This window comes from Oncorhynchus keta, unplaced genomic scaffold (genome assembly GCF_023373465.1).
Source record: "Oncorhynchus keta strain PuntledgeMale-10-30-2019 unplaced genomic scaffold, Oket_V2 Un_scaffold_2179_pilon_pilon, whole genome shotgun sequence".
Lineage (NCBI taxonomy): Eukaryota > Metazoa > Chordata > Actinopteri > Salmoniformes > Salmonidae > Oncorhynchus > Oncorhynchus keta.
The window spans coordinates 230,680-243,398 of NW_026290865.1; the positions used below are offsets into that span (position 1 = coordinate 230,680).

The 12,719-nt window shown below is 49.6% G+C and overlaps 1 long non-coding RNA gene across 1 annotated transcript; it reads right to left on the minus strand.

Annotated features, from left to right (window-relative positions):
- Window positions 1-2,713: 2,713 nt before the first annotated feature.
- LOC127928134 (uncharacterized) lies at window positions 2,714-4,010 on the minus strand. Its single transcript, XR_008130554.1, has 5 exons — window positions 3,901-4,010; window positions 3,380-3,475; window positions 3,236-3,331; window positions 2,902-2,997; window positions 2,714-2,804 (listed from the first exon to the last, which is right to left on the minus strand). It is a non-coding gene; the product is annotated as an uncharacterized LOC127928134 (long non-coding RNA).
- Between the last annotated feature and the right edge of the window lie 8,709 nt (window positions 4,011-12,719).

A 12,719-nucleotide genomic window follows, 5' to 3' on the forward strand; every position in this document is an offset into this window, starting at 1 on the left:
GTGTTAATCATTGTGAGCTTGTGTTATTTATTTGAGGTACTCCTCACTCTTTTGTTTGGGTTTCAACCCTGTGTTTTGTATAGTGTTTGTTTGGTCTTTGTACCCGTGCCTTTTCATGGTATGCCGTAATGTTAGGTATAATAAAAATCAGATTATGCATTCCTGCTTCTGTCTCCCGATCCTTCATGCCAACATGACATAGTGTTTATTTTGACTCCTTAAAATATGTAGAACAGCCCTCCCAGGATAAATGTGGTTGTCAGAGGGAGATAGACCTATACCTATACTATACCTATAGATTGAAATCCTGCAGATCCATGTTTCAGAGCACCTATATATTGCTCTGTGAAGCTCTGAGACGGGACAGGACAGGTCAGGACAGATTCCTTTCTAAATGGCAGCAGAGAAAACGGGCCAGTTTTCCTCTCAGATCTTTAGAACTCAGGCTCTCAGCGTAGTACAATAAAGTCTCTCTGTGCTTTTCTCACTTCCCCCACTTATAATCAGTGAGATACAGTTGTAGGCAGAGTGGCTGCCTTTATCTCTGTGTTCCTACAAGCTGCTCTGAATAAAGAAGTCATTATCTGCAGGCCCACAAAGCCTCCAGACGTCCGTATTCAACATGTTCTGTACATGATGTATTGATCAATCTGCAGTGACTAATAGCGGCCCGATGAAAGGCTCTAGCTGGAGTTAACGTATCTGCCCGTGCAAACTGCAAATGAAGCACTCAGTGGCACAAAAGGTCTGGTCCAGTGAATTATAATTAGGACCTACAACAATAAAAGTCAAGCGCTTTCTCCCTATTTAATTTACCACGCCCTATGACAGCCTGGAGAATGGAGGCGGAGGAGGAGGGTTATGTCCCTTTGCCCTATCTTGCCTTTCATGGTAGAAGAAGTACTATGAAGTCCAGAGAAACACAGTATTTAAGAATAGACTTGAGTATACAAAACATTAAGAACACCTGCTCGTTCCATGACAGACTGACCAGGTGATTCCAGGTTGAAAGAGATGATCCCTTATTGATGTCACTTGTTAAATACACTTAAATCAGTGTAGATGAAGGGGAGGAAACGGGTAAAAAAAACAGATTTTTAAGCCTTGAGATAATTGAGACGTGGATTGTGTGTGTGTGTCATTCAGAGGGTGAATGGGTAAGACAACATTTAAGTGCCTTTGAATGGGGTATGGTTATAGGTGCCAGGCACAAGAACTGCAATGCTGGCGGGTTTTTCATGCTCAACAGTTTCCCGTGTGTATCAAGAATGGTCCACCACCCAAAAAACATCCAGCCGACTTGGGCCAGGATCCCTGTGGAATGCTTCGACACCTTGTAGAGTCAACATGGGCCAGCATCCCTGTGGAATGCTTCGACACCTTGTAGAGTCAACATGGGCCAGCATCCCTGTGGAATGCTTCCGACACCTTGTAGAGTCAACATGGGCCAGCATCCCTGTGGAATGCTTCGACACCTTGTAGAGTCAACATGGGCCAGCATCCCTGTGGAATGCTTCCGACACCTTGTAGAGTCAACATGGGCCAGCATCCCTGTGGAACGCTTTAGACACCTTGTAGAGTCAACATGGGCCAGCATCCCTGTGGAATGCTTCGACACCTTGTAGAGTCAACATGGGCCAGCATCCCTGTGGAACGCTTTCAACACCTTGTAGAGTCAACATGGGCCAGGATCCCTGTGGAATGCTTCGACACCTTGTAGAGTCAACATGGGCCAGGATCCCTGTGGAATGCTTCGACACCTTGTAGAGTCAACATGGGCCAGCATCCCTGTGGAATGCTTCGACACCTTGTAGAGTCAACATGGGCCAGCATCCCTGTGGAACGCTTTAGACACCTTGTAGAGTCAACATGGGCCAGGATCCCTGTGGAACGCTTCGACACCTTGTAGAGTCAACATGGGCCAGCATCCCTGTGGAACGCTTTAGACACCTTGTAGAGTCAACATGGACCAGAATCCCTGTGGAACGCTTTCAACACCTTGCAGAGTCCACATGGGCCAGGATCCCTGTGGAACGCTTCCGACACCTTGTAGAGTCAACATGGACCAGCATCCCTGTGGAACGCTTTAGACACCTTGTAGAGTCAACATGGACCAGCATCCCTGTGGAACGCTTTAGACACCTTGTAGAGTCAACATGGACCAGCATCCCTGTGGAACGCTTCGACACCTTGTAGAGTCAACATGGGCCAGCATCCCTGTGGAACGCTTCGACTCCTTGTAGAGTCAACATGGGCCAGCATCCCTGTGGAACGCTTCGACTCCTTGTAGAGTCAACATGGGCCAGCATCCCTGTGGAACGCTTCGACTCCTTGTAGAGTCAACATGGGCCAGCATCCCTGTGGAACGCTTCGACTCCTTGTAGAGTCAACATGGGCCAGCATCCCTGTGGAACGCTTTCGACACCTTGTAGAGTCAACATGGGCCAGCATCCCTGTGGAACGCTTCGACACCTTGTAGAGTCAACATGGGCCAGCATCCCTGTGGAATGCTTCGACACCTTGTAGAGTCAACATGGGCCAGGATCCCTGTGGAATGCTTCGACACCTTGTAGAGTCAACATGGGCCAGGATCCCTGTGGAAGGATCGACACCTTGTAGAGTCAACATGGGCCAGGATCCCTGTGGAACGCTTTCGACACCTTGTAGAGTCAACATGGGCCAGGATCCCTGTGGAACGCTTTCAACACCATGTAGAGTCAACATGGGCCAGGATCCCTGTGGAACGCTTTCAACACCTTGTAGAGTCAACATGGGCCAGCATCCCTGTGGAACGCTTTCGACACCTTGTAGAGTCAACATGGGCCAGGATCCCTGTGGAACGCTTTCAGACACCTTGTAGAGTCAACATGGACCAGCATCCCTGTGGAATGCTTTCAACACCTTGTAGAGTCAACATGGGCCAGCATCCCTGTGGAACGCTTTCAACACCTTGTAGAGTCAACATGGGCCAGCATCCCTGTGGAACACTTTCGACACCTTGTAGAGTCAACATGGACCAGCATCCCTGTGGAACGCTTCCGACACCTTGTAGAGTCAACATGGGCCAGCATCCCTGTGGAACGCTTTCGACACCTTGTAGAGTCAACATGGGCCAGGATCCCTGTGGAACGCTTTCGACACCTTGTAGAGTCAACATGGGCCAGGATCCCTGTGGAACGCTTTCGACACCTTGTAGAGTCAACATGGGCCAGGATCCCTGTGGAAGCATCGACACCTTGTAGAGTCAACATGGGCCAGCATCCCTGTGGAACGCTTTCAACACCTTGTAGAGTCAACATGGGCCAGCATCCCTGTGGAACACTTTCGACACCTTGTAGAGTCAACATGGACCAGCATCCCTGTGGAACGCTTCCGACACCTTGTAGAGTCAACATGGGCCAGCATCCCTGTGGAACGCTTTCAACACCTTGTAGAGTCAACATGGGCCAGCATCCCTGTGGAACGCTTTAGACACCTTGTAGAGTCAACATGGGCCAGCATCCCTGTGGAATGCTTCGACACCTTGTAGAGTCAACATGGGCCAGGATCCCTGTGGAATGCTTCGACACCTTGTAGAGTCAACATGGGCCAGCATCCCTGTGGAATGCTTCCGACACCTTGTAGAGTCAACATGGGCCAGCATCCCTGTGGAATGCTTCGACACCTTGTAGAGTCAACATGGGCCAGGATCCCTGTGGAATGCTTCGACACCTTGTAGAGTCAACATGGGCCAGGATCCCTGTGGAATGCTTCGACACCTTGTAGAGTCAACATGGGCCAGGATCCCTGTGGAATGCTTCGACACCTTGTAGAGTCAACATGGGCCAGGATCCCTGTGGAATGCTTCGACACCTTGTAGAGTCAACATGGGCCAGGATCCCTGTGGAACGCTTCCGGCACCTTGTAGAGTCAACATGGGCCAGCATCCCTGTGGAACGCTTTAGACACCTTGTAGAGTCAACATGGGCCAGCATCCCTGTGGAATGCTTTCGACACCTTGTAGAGTCAACATGGACCAGGATCCCTGTGGAACGCTTCGACACCTTGTAGAGTCAACATGGGCCAGCATCCCTGTGGAATGCTTCGACACCTTGTAGAGTCAACATGGGCCAGGATCCCTGTGGAATGCTTCGACACCTTGTAGAGTCAACATGGGCCAGGATCCCTGTGGAACGCTTCGACACCTTGTAGAGTCCATGCCCCAGCATCCCTGTGGAATGCTTCGACACCTTGTAGAGTCCATGCCCCAGCATCCCTGTGGAACGCTTCCGGCACCTTGTAGAGTCAACATGGGCCAGGATCCCTGTGGAATGCTTCGACACCTTGTAGAGTCAACATGGGCCAGGATCCCTGTGGAATGCTTCGACACCTTGTAGAGTCAACATGGGCCAGGATCCCTGTGGAACGCTTCGACACCTTGTAGAGTCCATGCCCCAGCATCCCTGTGGAACGCTTTGACACCTTGTAGAGTCCACATGGGCCAGCATCCCTGTGGAACGCTTCGACACCTTGTAGAGTCCATGCCCCAGCATCCCTGTGGAACGCTTTGACACCTTGTAGAGTCCATGCCCCAGCATCCCTGTGGAACGCTTCGACACCTTGTAGAGTCCATGCCCCAGGATCCCTGTGGAACGGAGTCCATGCCCCAGGATCCCTGTGGAACGCTTCGACACCTTGTAGAGTCCATGCCCCAGGATCCCTGTGGAATGCTTCGACACCTTGTAGAGTCCATGCCCCAGGATCCCTGTGGGAACGCTTCGACACCTTGTAGAGTCAACATGGGCCAGGATCCCTGTGGAATGCTTCGACACCTTGTAGAGTCAACATGGGCCAGCATCCCTGTGGAACGCTTCCGACACCTTGTAGAGTCCATGCCCCAGCATCCCTGTGGAACGCTTCGACACCTTGTAGAGTCAACATGGGCCAGGATCCCTGTGGAACGCTTTGACACCTTGTAGAGTCCATGCCCCAGCATCCCTGTGGAACGCTTCGACACCTTGTAGAGTCAACATGGGCCAGGATCCCTGTGGAATGCTTCGACACCTTGTAGAGTCAACATGGGCCAGCATCCCTGTGGGAACGCTTCGACACCTTGTAGAGTCCATGCCCCAGCAAACTGAGGCAGTTCTGAGGGGAAGGGGGTTGTGTGAAACTCAATGCTAGGAAAGTGTTCCTAATGTCTGGTATACTCAGTGTATATTTCAGAAGCTTTTATATGTCAATTAGTATAGTCTGTGTTACTTTGCTATTGTACTAGATGTGACTTTATACACATTGGGAATCCTAAATAAGGGTCCTAGTCTTTTCGTGAAAAAAAAAATGAAAGAATTGAGACTGAAATGAGAAATGTTTAATTTCAGTGTCCAGCTCTGCTAGAGGCTGTAGAGAGAATAGACAGAATAGAAATTAGATAGAGGGTCTGTCAGAGACACGATTAACCCCAAGAAGAGGTGATCCTCTCAGGCAGGACTGACTAGTTTGGCTACCGACTCACAAACATATGTTCACACACAGGACTGCTTAGGCTGGAAGCTAATGTTTTTTTGTTGTTGCTCCAGCTGGGGTTAGGGTTAGGGTTAGGGTTAGGGTTGTTGCTCCAGCTGGGTTAGGGTTAGGGTTGTTCCTCCAGCTGGGTTAGGGTTGTTCCTCCAGCTGGGTTAGGGTTGTTCCTCCAGCTGGGTTAGGGTTGTTCCTCCAGCTGGGTTAGGGTTGTTCCTCCAGCTGGGTTAGGGTTGTTCCTCCAGCTGGGTTAGGGTTGTTCCTCCAGCTGGGTTAGGGTTGTTCCTCCAGCTGGGTTAGGGGTGTTCCTCCAGCTGGGTTAGGGTTGGGGTTGTTGCTCCAGCTGGGTTAGGGTTAGGGTTGTTCCTCCAGCTGGGTTAGGGTTAGGGTTGTTCCTCCAGCTGGGTTAGGGTTAGGGGTGTTCCTCCAGCTGGGTTAGGGTTAGGGTTGTTGCTCCAGCTGGGTTAGGGTTAGGGTTAGGGTTGTTGCTCCAGCTGGGTTAGGGTTAGGGTTGTTCCTCCAGCTGGGTTAGGGTTAGGGTTAGGGGTGTTCCTCCAGCTGGGTTAGGGTTAGGGTTAGGGTTGTTGCTCCAGCTGGGTTAGGGTTAGGGTTATGGTTGTTGCTCCAGCTGGGTTAGGGTTAGGGTTAGGGGTGTTCCTCCAGCTGGGTTAGTGTTAGGGTTGTTGCTCCAGCTGGGTTAGGGTTAGGGTTAGGGTTGTTGCTCCAGCTGGGTTAGGGTTAGGGTTAGGGTTGTTGCTCCAGCTGGGTTAGGGTTAGGGTTAGGGTTAGGGGTGTTGCTCCAGCTGGGTTAGGGTTAGGGTTAGGGTTGTTGCTCCAGCTGGGTTAGGGTTAGGGTTAGGGTTGTTGCTCCAGCTGGGTTAGTGTTAGGGTTAGGGTTGTTGCTCCAGCTGGGTTAGGGTTAGGGTTAGGGTTAGGGTTAGGGTTGTTGCTCCAGCTGGGTTAGGGTTAGGGTTAGGGTTGTTGGTCCAGCTGGGTTAGGGTTAGGGTTAGGGTTGTTGCTCCAGCTGGGTTAGGGTTAGGGGTGTTCCTCCAGCTGGGTTAGGGTTAGGGGTGTTCCTCCAGCTGGGTTAGGGTTAGGGTTAGGGTTAGGGGTGTTCCTCCAGCTGGGTTAGGGTTAGTGTTAGGGTTGTTCCTCCAGCTGGGTTAGGGTTAGTGTTAGGGTTAGGGTTAGGGTTAGGGGTGTTGCTCCAACTGGGTTAGTGTTAGGGTTAGGGTTAGGGTTGTTGCTCCAGCTGGGTTAGGGTTAGGGTTAGGGTTAGGGTTGTTGCTCCAGCTGGGTTAGGGTTAGGGTTAGGGGTGTTCCTCCAGCTGGGTTAGGGTTAGGGTTAGGGTTGGGGTTAGGGGTGTTCCTCCAGCTGGGTTAGGGTTAGGGTTAGGGTTAGGGTTAGGGGTGTTCCTCCAGCTGGGTTAGTGTTAGGGTTAAGGTTGTTGCTCCAGCTGGGTTAGGGTTAGGGTTGGGGTTAGGGTTGTTGCTCCAGCTGGGTTAGGGTTAGGGTTAGGGTTGTTGCTCCAGCTGGGTTAGGGTTAGGGGTGTTCCTCCAGCTGGGTTAGGGTTAGGGGTGTTCCTCCAGCTGGGTTAGGGTTAGGGTTGTTGCTCCAGCTGGGTTAGTGTTAGGGTTAGGGTTGTTGCTCCAGCTGGGTTAGGGTTAGTGTTAGGGTTAGGGTTGTTGCTCCAGCTGGGTTAGGGTTAGGGGTGTTCCTCCAGCTGGGTTAGGGATAGGGTTAGGGTTGTTGCTCCAGCTGGGTTAGTGTTAGGGTTAGGGTTGTTGCTCCAGCTGGGTTAGGGTTAGTGTTAGGGTTAGGGTTGTTGCTCCAGCTGGGTTAGGGTTAGTGTTAGGGTTAGGGTTAGGGTTGTTGCTCCAGCTGGGTTAGGGTTAGGGTTAGGGTTGTTGCTCCAGCTGGGTTAGGGTTAGGGTTAGGGTTGTTGCTCCAGCTGGGTTAGGGTTAGGGTTAGGGTTGTTGCTCCAGCTGGGTTAGGGTTAGGGTTAGGGTTGTTGCTCCAGCTGGGTTAGGGTTAGTGTTAGGGTTAGGGTTGTTGCTCCAGCTGGGTTAGGGTTAGTGTTAGGGTTAGGGTTGTTGCTCCAGCTGGGTTAGGGTTAGGGTTAGGGTTGTTGCTCCAGCTGGGTTAGGGTTAGGGTTAGGGTTGTTGCTCCAGCTGGGTTAGGGTTAGGGTTGTTGCTCCAGCTGGGTTAGGGTTAGGGTTAGGGTTAGGGTTAGGGTTGTTGCTCCAGCTGGGTTAGGGTTAGTGTTAGGGTTATGGTTAGGGTTGTTGCTCCAGCTGGGTTAGGGTTAGGGTTGTTGCTCCAGCTAGCTATATATTACAGACATTTTGTCTCATTTGCACAAAAAGGTGAATAACAAGCTGAATTCACTAAGCAGCGAAGCCACCAGAGGAACCTTATTCTGCTCATCATTAGTTTTGTTCTATCGGTACAATGACAGACACAGGATCCAGCCCCAGGGATATATATTACCCACAATAGTAGCAGATAAAAGTCTACATTAGCCCATATGTAACTCCTGTGTCAGGCTCACACAGCCCAGCCACCACCAGAGGTGTTCATCTCTCTCTTTATGAATAATGCTATGTATATTACTCACTGACACAAAGCGCTTCCAATTTATGGTCCCTAACCTCACAGCGTGAGGACCAATTCATATCTTTCAGAATGCACGCTCTCAGCTATACATTGAGGGGGATCTGTGGGTATCTGATATGCACGGAGGAGAGTTTAGAGACAATGGCTCCACGGTAAATGTTGTGATTTTAGAAGCACTCGAGGCACGGCCCACCTACTGCCACTTGAGAACACGCCTCTCTCTTCCTTAATTCTCTGCTATTCATTGGCAGCTGTAGCTAACAAAGAATATGTTTGACAGCCCAAAAATCAACCAAGCTGTTCTTAAAAGCAACAACCTACACAGTCGTCTCTTACCAAGTCCTCAGCCAACTCTAGATGTTGCTCCACAACAACCTACACAGTCGTCTCTTACCAAGTCCTTAGCCAACTCTAGATGCTGCTCCACAACAACCTACACAGTCGTCTCTTACCAAGTCCTTAGCCAACTCTAGATGCTGCTCCACAACAACCTACACAATCGTCTCTTACCAAGTCCTCAGCCAACTCTAGATGCTGCTCCACAACAACCTACACAGTCGTCTCTTACCAAGTCCTCAGCCAACTCTAGATGCTGCTCCACAACAACCTACACAGTCGTCTCTTACCAAGTCCTCAGCCAACTCTAGATGCTGCTCCACAACAACCTACACAGTCGTCTCTTACCAAGTCCTCAGCCAACTCTAGATGCTGCTCCACAACAACCTACACAGTCGTCTCTTACCAAGTCCTCAGCCAACTCTAGATGCTGCTCCACAACAACCTACACAGTCGTCTCTTACCAAGTCCTCAGCCAACTCTAGATGCTGCTCCACAACAACCTACACAGTCGTCTCTTACCAAGTCCTCAGCCAACTCTAGATGCTGCTCCACAACAACCTACACAGTCGTCTCTTACCAAGTCCTCAGCCAACTCTAGATGCTGCTCCACAACAACCTACACAGTCGTCTCTTACCAAGTCCTCAGCCAACTCTAGATGCTGCTCCACAACAACCTACACAGTCGTCTCTTACCAAGTCCTCAGCCAACTCTAGATGCTGCTCCACAACAACCTACACAGTCGTCTCTTACCAAGTCCTCAGCCAACTCTAGATGCTGCTCCACAACAACCTACACAGTCGTCTCTTACCAAGTCCTCAGCCAACTCTAGATGCTGCTCCACAACAACCTACACAGTCGTCTCTTACCAAGTCCTCAGCCAAGTCCTCAGCCAACTCTAGATGCTGCTCCACAACAACCTACACAGTCGTCTCTTACCAAGTCCTCAGCCAACTCTAGATGCTGCTCCACAACAACCTACACAGTCATCGCTTACCAAGTCCTTAGCCAACTCTAGATGCTGCTCCACAACAACCTACACAGTCGTCTCTTACCAAGTCCTTAGCCAACTCTAGATGCTGCTCCACAACAACCTACACAGTCGTCTCTTACCAAGTCCTTAGCCAACTCTAGATGCTGCTCCACAACAACCTACACAGTCGTCTCTTACCAAGTCCTCAGTCAACTCTAGATGCTGCTCCACAACAACCTACACAGTCGTCTCTTACCAAGTCCTCAGCCAACTCTAGATGCTGCTCCACAACAACCTACACAGTCGTCTCTTACCAAGTCCTCAGCCAACTCTAGATGCTGCTCCACAACAACCTACACAGTCGTCTCTTACCAAGTCCTCAGCCAACTCTAGATGCTGCTCCACAACAACCTACACAGTCGTCTCTTACCAAGTCCTCAGCCAACTCTAGATGCTGCTCCACAACAACCTACACAGTCGTCTCTTACCAAGTCCTCAGCCAACTCTAGATGCTGCTCCACAACAACCTACACAGTCGTCTCTTACCAAGTCCTCAGCCAACTCTAGATGCTGCTCCACAACAACCTACACAGTCGTCTCTTACCAAGTCCTCAGCCAACTCTAGATGCTGCTCCACAACAACCTACACAGTCGTCTCTTACCAAGTCCTCAGCCAACTCTAGATGCTGCTCCACAACAACCTACACAGTCTGTCTCTTCTCCAAGTCCTCAGCCAACTCTAGATGCTGCTCCACAACAACCTACACAGTCGTCTCTTACCAAGTCCTCAGCCAACTCTAGATGCTGCTCCACAACAACCTACACAGTCGTCTCTTACCAAGTCCTCAGCCAACTCTAGATGCTGCTCCACAACAACCTAGTCCTCAGCCAACTCTAGATGCTGCTCCACAACAACAGTCGTCTCTTACCAAGTCCTCAGCCAACTCTAGATGCTGCTCCACAACAACCTACACAGTCGTCTCTTACCAAGTCCTCAGCCAACTCTAGATGCTGCTCCACAACAACCTACACAGTCGTCTCTTACCAAGTCCTCAGCCAACTCTAGATGCTGCTCCACAACAACCTACACAGTCGTCTCTTACCAAGTCCTCAGCCAACTCTAGATGCTGCTCCACAACAACCTACACAGTCGTCTCTTACCAAGTCCTCAGCCAACTCTAGATGCTGCTCCACAACAACCTACACAGTCGTCTCTTACCAAGTCCTCAGCCAACTCTAGATGCTGCTCCACAACAACCTACACAGTCGTCTCTTACCAAGTCCTCAGCCAACTCTAGATGCTGCTCCACAACAACCTACACAGTCGTCTCTTACCAAGTCCTCAGCCAACTCTAGATGCTGCTCCACAACAACCTACACAGTCGTCTCTTACCAAGTCCTCAGCCAACTCTAGATGCTGCTCCACAACAACCTACACAGTCGTCTCTTACCAAGTCCTCAGCCAACTCTAGATGCTGCTCCACAACAACCTACACAGTCGTCTCTTACCAAGTCCTCAGCCAACTCTAGATGCTGCTCCACAACAACCTACACAGTCGTCTCTTACCAAGTCCTCAGCCAACTCTAGATGCTGCTCCACAACTATGTATCCTGATACTTCTCTGAAAAATGTAGAGGGAAGAAAAAAACAGCTGAAAGGATTAAATCGAGAATTAGCTCACGTTTCAGAGGCCTTAGCTGATCTGGGGAGCATTTCACTCTCAGCACCTCTATCCCCGATTTTCTTGTCTCAATAGCTGGTTGAACTAGCTCAGTATAGCTGTTTGAATTAGGCCAGTCTTGGTAGTTCACTCTTGGTGTGTCTCTCCAGGTTCAAAAGGACCAGAGCGGACCGGCTGGGGTTGGGGACCAGGGACTCTAAGCACAGTTCAAGCAGAACAATAGCTGCCTGCAAAATGTCTTGCCTGGAGGTGGTGGCTTGTGAAAAACCATGTTGTTCTTGGGCCCCGGGGCCCTGGCTCCTTGAATAGATTTGTTAAAGCCCTATGGTTGATTTATGCTAAGTAGGCTAGGCAGGAGGGAGAGGGCAAAACAACGTCGCCAGAACAGCACTCTCTAAGCCTCGACCCACACTTTGATGGTTCCTTTGGAGGTGCCCAGTGAAAGACAAGCCTCCACTTCCCTCCGCTCTCTTCTCTTTCTGCCATACACAGATAATCAGCTTTATGGAAAGTATGTGTGCTCTTTTGACAGTCCGCGATAGCTCATTAATTCAATCACATCGAAGGCCATTGTTCCCAAAGTGTTTGAAATGCGTATTGGGACGAGGCCTTCCATAGGCCTGTCACTCACACACAACATTCTTCCTGGCGTTGTCATGGCGGGGGGCAGAGTTCATGAAAACACAGAATGTTAGCCAACAAAACAAGAATAAAGACTTATTGGAGATACTCTTTTTAAAGGCCATCTACCATGCACAAAAACAGGACAAGTTGTGACACTATAGCAGCACTGAGACGGGGAGAAACAGAGCATCTGAAAACCTAACAGGACTATGACCCAGGAGTCTCTGGGAAAAAGCTGATGAATTGCTGCCTGAAAGAACCATGTTGTTTCTGCTCTGGCTTCTCCACCACTACAATGACCAGTACATCTGAACACATGCCTGTCGTGTCTCAACACTGTTGTAGGCCAGAGCACTGAGCAGGCCACTGGAATGTTGATAGGGTTCATGCTGATACGTTGTGCTGCATGACGCTCCCAGGCCAAACCGATCAGGCCAAATAGACTGGGGAAATGACTCAGACATGTGGAAAACACACACAGCAGTTACTGATGGGCATGGCCACTCAGCATTATAATCTGTCCTCTTAAAAATTATCAACATCCTAAATGACAAGACACTAGTAGGATCTTTAATCATCCTTCTCAAAAAAACATACATATTAATGAATTCAACCTCATCCTGAATGAGAATGTAGAATACTAGCAGATTAATTCAGCAACGTTATCTTGAATGAGAATGTAGAATAAAAGCAGATTAATTCTGCAACGTTATCTTGAATGAGAATGTAGAATACTAGCAGATTAATTCAGCAACGTTATCCTGAATGAGAATGTAGAAAACTAGCAGATTAATTCTGCAACGTTATCCTGAATGAGAATGTAGAATAAAAGCAGATTAATTCTGCAACGTTATCCTGAATGAGAATGTAGAATAAAAGCAGATTAATTCTGCAACGTTATCTTGAATGAGAATGTAGAATACTAGCAGATTAATTCAGCAACGTTATCTTGAATGAGAATGTAGAAAACTAGCAGATTAATT